Below are 7,035 nucleotides of genomic sequence, written 5' to 3'. Positions count from 1 at the left end.
GCGCGTAAATTCGGCGGGAATTTAGCAGGGCAATTTTCCCCTAACTTTAGTGGGGAGTTGTTTCGCCACTAGATTTAGCGGAAATTAGCGGGGAATTCCACTAAATTTAGCGGGGAATTTAGCGTCATCCACATCGTCATCGTCACGAATGACGTCATCAGTGGCGATGACGATGATGGTGGTAATGAGGATGACGTCATCACGATGACGTCATCCTCAACGTCATAGTCATCGCGCGGTTGCGCCGACGGCGACGCCGCTCAAGCCGGAAATGGGTGCCTGAGAGCTGCGCTCTAAAAAGAAATACTGTTTTGTTGGTGTGAAATACGTTTAGAGTTGAAGATCAAAAGTCTCGTTTCTCGAAGGAAATTTGGGCCTTTTTTATACTTTTTAGAATATATGTTTGAAATATCTCCTACAAATAACGGCATACCTCTTGTAGTATAGTATAAATCTTTACTTTGGAAGTATTTTTTTTTTAGGATTATAGCTAATTTATTACCCAGCTCTCTGGAGCTGCATTCATTTATTTTAAATCTGACTCTTAGCAAAGATGACTTTTAAAAACACATATAAGCCGTAATTTTTGTCAACGCAATCTACGGGGTACAATAGTAAAAAAACATGTTTCGGAGTCTTCCGACTGCTCGTATTTTCTTTCTCTTACCGTCACCAACAAAAAGTCCCCTTTCTTCCTCACACAGGCCCTAGCGAGACTTCTTCAAGAAAGATACGGTGAAGCAAACCTGCCAGAAACCCAGGTATAAATCAAGGTTCAGCTAAAAATTTTTAAACCTGACGGGGACGAGGAGTCTGAGTTTTCGTTCCTTCATTGCCACCTTGCAAATCGTTTTTTTTAATACAGTGATTGAACGATTCAGAAACGCACGTGCGTGACAAGCCCCAGGGCTCTCAGTATCAGTCCATAGCCAATTCAAATAAATTTATTTCAATTCGATTCAATTCAACTTGAAGAAATTGCCGATAAGGACATCGATGAACGTACCACGCAGCAAGTAGCGTGAGCTACTGTGCCCCTCGCACTGTTTCTTGTCCTTTCAACGACCCTAATCGAAGCGTTTTATTCTCCTCTTAATTTGCCTAGCGTGCACCGCGAATCTCATTGATTGACGACCGCGTGCTTGGCGATAAAGTAGGTGAACAGACATTGTTCCTAGAAACGGTGTTCGTAGGCTCAAAGTATGCTCTCTTTTCACATGATCGGTAGGCCGGAGCATTTGCACCGTCCTGAGGCTATTATTTTTTCGCCTTTGTGTTTAAATTCAGTGATCGGTTCGGAAGGGTGCAATAAAGCTGATGAGTAAAAAATTGTTGTAAATATATAATTTACACTCGTAAGATATTTTAGTGAGCGGCGTGGCTGGCCTCCTGAGCTTGCCTGAGCGTCAACCTGCTCGAACTTTGTCGAGCGCCGGCTCGCGCTGGCGGAAAGACGGCTGGCTCTGAAAATAGAACATCGCTTTTGCGAGTGCTGCCATTATCGCCGTCGGCTTTGCCTGTGTACCAAAGACACCGTGACCAGTGAAAAATATTAGAAACTGGAACGGTTAATATACTAAAATAAGTTCGTTTATTTATTTATCTTGCTTATCTCCGTGATTTTTGTTTCGCGGGTTCAATCAGATCAATTTTTCCATCCAATGGCACGGGATTTGTCGGTAGGCCTCTAGGTCAAAGCAGAAAAGAACAATTACATTTGAATTTACCTATTCTCAGCATATCGCAGAACATCCGATTATTCATACGAAAAACAAGTCTGCCTAAAGGAAGGAGCATGGTATCGAGAAATAAACTACAAGACTGATCTTGTGTTAATAGTGAGTTTAATTTTGCTTATGTATGGGGTGTCCTAAGGGGGCCTTCCTCTGTAAAAGAAGCCGGAAACATTGGCGCCTGCACATAGAAGGTCCAAACATTTATTAAATATTCACTGAGGGGGTCAGTTTTTCACTGTGTGAAATTTAAAAACGCAGTTCTTTTTATGTAAAAAGTTAGAGCAAAACATTTTCGAAAGTCAAGGTTGGGCGCGTTCGCAGTGTAACGAGTCACCGATACTATTTACGTTTGGCGCAATCTCTTGACAGAGGTAGTGAGCAGACGACGCACCCTGTTGTCTGCTCACCGCGTTTATCTGAAAATGGCGCTACAAGTAAAAACGCTTCGCTAGCTCGGTCGCCTGCAAACGCTACCAAGCTTTCTCTTAACAAGCTTCTTGTTCTGTTTTATTGTTATTATTTTTTTTTTACAAAAGCGAAGTTACGTTTTGAAATTCTAAAAGTTAAAACTGCTAAGCTTAGTGCGTATTCGGTGAAGGTTTGTTCTTTTTCTGTGCAGGCGCGGCTTTCTCTGGTTCGCTTTACAGAGGCAGATTCTCTGAAGACCCATATATATTTGAATGGCAATGTTAACACTCCCCTTATTTTTTGCCTGAGTAATAGGAAAACGTCATAATCAAAAGCTGGAAACTAACTCTCGGCTGCCGAATGTAAAGGGTGCATTTCCATTAGAATTCGACTGATAGAAGCCTTTTTTACGCGGTTAATATTTTCGATATATGTTTCATTTTTAGTTTGAAGATTTCCAGGCAAAGGACGTGGAAGACAGTACCATAAATCCGGTGAGACCCTTAACACAAAGCCCGAATTTGACTTTTAACTTTGAATTGAAACTGGGGTACTGCTCTAAAAGGCATTAGAACACGTCACAAATAAAATATAATATAACTAGACTGCCATAACCCATTGTATGTTCATATATTTATCATGCATTTCTGTTGAAAATGCCGTGATAGTTTCGTGGATATATCGATTTATATGGAAGACACTCGGATCCGCCCAATTCTAAAAGGCCGCCGGGGTTTTTGGTTTGGGGACCTCGTCTGCCCAAATCGCATAGTCCCCTTGCACGCACTAACAGGCTTGGCTCTCTCGACGTCTCGAGATTCAGTTTTTTTTGTTTAGCTTCGCGTTTGGAGCATGTGGTTCGTAACAATTACACCAAAAGCATTGTTCGCTTCGTCAAAATCATTGATTCTGATCGCAGCAGCGATGAGAGGGATTGTTATCAATAAATGTTGGAAACTGGTTATATGGCCAAGAAATGTTGGAAGCTGGTTGGAGCGGCGTCGCTGGCAACCAGCTCCAGCGACGGCGACGTCGTCACAGAGAAACCCGCCGTGGTCGGCGTCGTCCGTGGAAATCTCGCAGGCGCACGCAGGGCGGAAAGTCAAAGGGCTGGGGGCTAGAGCGAGAATAGCGTTGGAGTACGCGCAGAGTTAGAGGTTTTGATCGTAACCTGGCGAGATAAGCTTGAGCGATTATGGGGGCGTCTAAAATCAAAGAGCGTTCATATCCGCGTGGTTTATGGGCATCATGGTGTGACTAACTTGGGCAGTGTTGGCCGGTCGCTAGACAAAAGTAATACAAACATTTTAAATTCATTTTGGCAATTACTAGAGCCCTAAAAATAGAGAATCTTGGTGTATATAGTCAGTCGCCTATGAGTGTTCCATTTCACGAATAATCTACCTGTTCAATTTGAATGTCTTAACCCCTCTTAGCCCTTTGCTGCGGTCATTATGCAATACATCAACATGTATAATTACATAACACAAATAGTCGGTACATTGCTTTAGAATTCGAGATGCTTTTCTTTTTTGTATGTAATAGTTATTTTTTTATTAAACTGAATTGAAGTGTTTTTTCCCCTCTAAAACAAAAATACGCACTCGTATGTATTTGATCAACATCATTAGAAATGCGAGTGCCCTGGGAAGATTATATACCATTTTTTCAAATTTCAAAAAGCCGCAAGATCTATGCTGCTTTCTTCAACCCAATGCGCACCGTTTATTTCTTGCGGTTAGAAAAGGAAGACATTTTAGCCACGAAGTATGTTATTTTTTTTTGTACCCTTGCTGTGAAATTACCAACGAACCAATGATGCTTACAATCTTGTCAGGGTCTATTTGAAAAGTCAAATTTACAATAAGATAATTAATTTAGCACGCACCTTCTTGCTTTAATCACGTCTGATATAATGACAGAGATTGTTTTAATCATAAAACTTAAATTTTCAGGGAGCATGCGCATTGGTCGATTGCTTTCGCTCCAGGAAAGTACGTGCGCGCGTTTAAATAAGCTCATATGTTTGTGCCATCTACCGGTAAAAAACATACGTGGCAAACTTCAGCCTCCTGGACTGATTTTATTATTCTTTATTAAAGCGATAATCTAGCACTGTATTTTGTAAATTAAAAAAAATAATATTGTCAGTTTTATTTTAAATACACAGGTTAATTTTATGAGATAGATATGCTCGGCAACATAATATGCTAGAATTGGAAACCTGACTGCCGATTCAATGCACAAAGAAAGAAATAATAATACACCTATAGTATACTGACGAGCTGGTTGGTTGAGTAGCAGAACACCGAAAGAATGAGACACAGGTGGAACAAGTGATGACGTACACTTTCTTAAGCCTACCCACAGCAGAACAGCTGTTGCTAGTTGAAAGAAAGTTTACGTCGTCCCTCTGTGCGAGGTCCCTCCTCCCACCACCTGCGTTTCATTCTTTTGGTGATCCTCAAAACATCTCAGGGGGACGAACACAGACATACGCCATTCCTCTAAATATTGGTGTACGTCTGTGTTCGTCTAACTTAAATGATTTCTTCTGTCTTTCTTTGTGTATCTCTACAACGCGCTCCCCGTATCCACAATTTGCTTACTATCGGCTAGAGAAATAACTCAGAAAACATAAAATACGAATTTCGTAGCTTTAAGAAATATTAATTTGGTCATTGCATTGATGACTAACCTGGCTCCGTTATTTGCCACAGGCTGTGTTTTCGAAGCATTAAGAAATTGAGAAAGTGGTGCCACTTTTTGTTAAAGTTGTTTTCATTATCCTCGCAGTTTCCACTATGGGGGACGCCTATCGGTCGTGCTTCCAAGAAGAAGGTTCGAAAATCAAAGAAGACGGTGAGAGCGGTTAAGTCCGAAAGTATATATACAGTGAATCACACTAATCGATCATGGCTGAAAGTCCTCGGTGTATATAGCACTTGACAAACAGCTAAAAATAACTAATGAAATCGTCACCGTATTTGTTAAAATAAACAGCGTTATTTATGACAAAAAATAATTTTTATCGTCTTCCGGATAATGATAATATTTTTATAATATTCTAAGTTTTTACGACTACCAAACACTGAGATTTGAAAAAGCCGGCTTAAAGTAAAAAACTTCTCTCAATGATTACGTAGAAGAAAATTTTGACCGATACTTCCCGGGTGAAATGGATAGATAAACAAAAACATCAAATAAACATTTCATCCTTACGATTGTTGTTTAATAAAAGTGCAACGTTGGAAACTGCGATCTAGAACTGGAGATTTACTTTGTGTTTGACTGTTTAACGACATTCTGTTCATTTATTACTGCCATGTCTATATTATTGTTTCGAACAAAATACCGAAACAGAAGCATGTTTTTGTATTGGCTGAGGCCAAAAAGATCATGCCAAACATAAAATAACATCGGTTTTAATAACGATATGCATATTGCTCAGAAGTGACTAATACTTTGAAATATTGGAGTGCACACGGAGAATACGCAGCATTGTAGCTTAGAAGCAACTGTCGGTGAGTGCCGAAAATGTAGATTTAGGAACAGAAATGTTGCACATCCTGTTCTACGGGCGTAGTTATCTGCTGATGTAGGTTGCTAAGCGGTGATTTATGAGACTAGGAAAGGATAGCAGTTTTGAAAACGTGTATGAGCTTGAAGAAATATGCTCGTGAACTAATCGGTAATTTGATTTTATTATCATATTGCGCAAGAAAAAATACGAAATACAAAAATTAAAATAATTTCACCCTTTTAGGAGACACTTGGCAAAGTATATTCGAGGTATACTTTCAATCAACAGATATTATGTTAAACACATACATTTTATATGCACACCTTAGTTGCCGCACTGGAGTTGACGCGCAGACGGCAACATACACGAGAGAGATGCATCACATATTTAACTATTTTAGAAAAATACTTTAATTGTAAATTATTTTTAACAAAACTGCGAAATTAGTTCTAAATACTTTTCATAAAGTTAATATACGAAGGAGTTCTCGTCCTTCGTATTAACTTTATGAAACGTATTTAGTTCTAGGTCGGAAACAGTATCTAAATTAAACAAACTATCAGATACTGAACATACATATTTTTGAAGGGATTAGTGAACGAGGTTCTAAATGTTCAAATGCGTAAAAACCTCATGCACTTAAATGTGCATTTCCGAACACAAGACAATTGTGGAAAGCTATGCATCATACGTATTTTTCTTAGTTTAGGTCATTGTCATATATATTTTATTGTTGACACTAACAGCGATTTATTCGTTTCAGTCTGACGTGTAGGATAACGCACCTTTTTGCTTTTACAGAAGGGGCTCCGCAAAACCGCCAGATCAGGCGATGTCTCGGTGAGAATTCCTGGTATTTTTATATCCATTCTTTTTTGTTTCTAAATAGCGCCATATAAACTTCAACTTGAAGTCCAACATAAAACTCTATTTATAGATTGTATTATTTTAATATTTTTAAATTCTTTTGATTAACCTATGTCCAAAAGGTAAAATTAGTTCCCATTTATATTTAATATAATTACTGAAACTTTCTTCGGTCTAAGCAAGAGTTTTCTCCAAAACCCTCGACAAATGTTAGCAAATATACAAAACAGTTTAGTAATACAAACTAATGAAATATATTGTTCTTCGATCTCTGAATTGTTTGCCTTGGTTTCAATCCAAAGCGTGTCAAAAGCCGATCAGACGATCCGCTCGGAAAAGAGCACCAAATGATTTGAAGTGTTGTTTTGACACATTAAAATGAGCACTAAGCGTGTATAAACATCACCCCCTTATTGTAGAGTATTTTCGAACATTTGGTGTTGATATACTGTTGACGCCATCATATTGCCACGCGCGCAGCTGGCCAAGTAGGCAGCATGC

The 7,035-nt window shown here is 39.1% G+C and overlaps 1 long non-coding RNA gene across 1 annotated transcript; it reads left to right on the top strand.

Moving 5' to 3' along the window:
- The first annotated feature begins 704 nt into the window (after nt 1-704).
- Nucleotides 705-6,509, top strand: LOC115330577. Its single transcript, XR_005716937.1, has 4 exons — nt 705-761; nt 2,591-2,638; nt 4,941-5,006; nt 6,469-6,509. It is a non-coding gene; the product is annotated as an uncharacterized LOC115330577 (long non-coding RNA).
- The last annotated feature ends 526 nt before the right edge of the window (nt 6,510-7,035 follow it).

This window comes from Ixodes scapularis, unplaced genomic scaffold, assembly GCF_016920785.2.
Source record: "Ixodes scapularis isolate PalLabHiFi unplaced genomic scaffold, ASM1692078v2 PGA_scaffold1__304_contigs__length_218370807, whole genome shotgun sequence".
Taxonomy (NCBI): domain Eukaryota; kingdom Metazoa; phylum Arthropoda; class Arachnida; order Ixodida; family Ixodidae; genus Ixodes; species Ixodes scapularis.
Note: the sequence above shows the minus strand (reverse complement) of the source record. Positions and strands in the feature narration are given on the sequence as shown.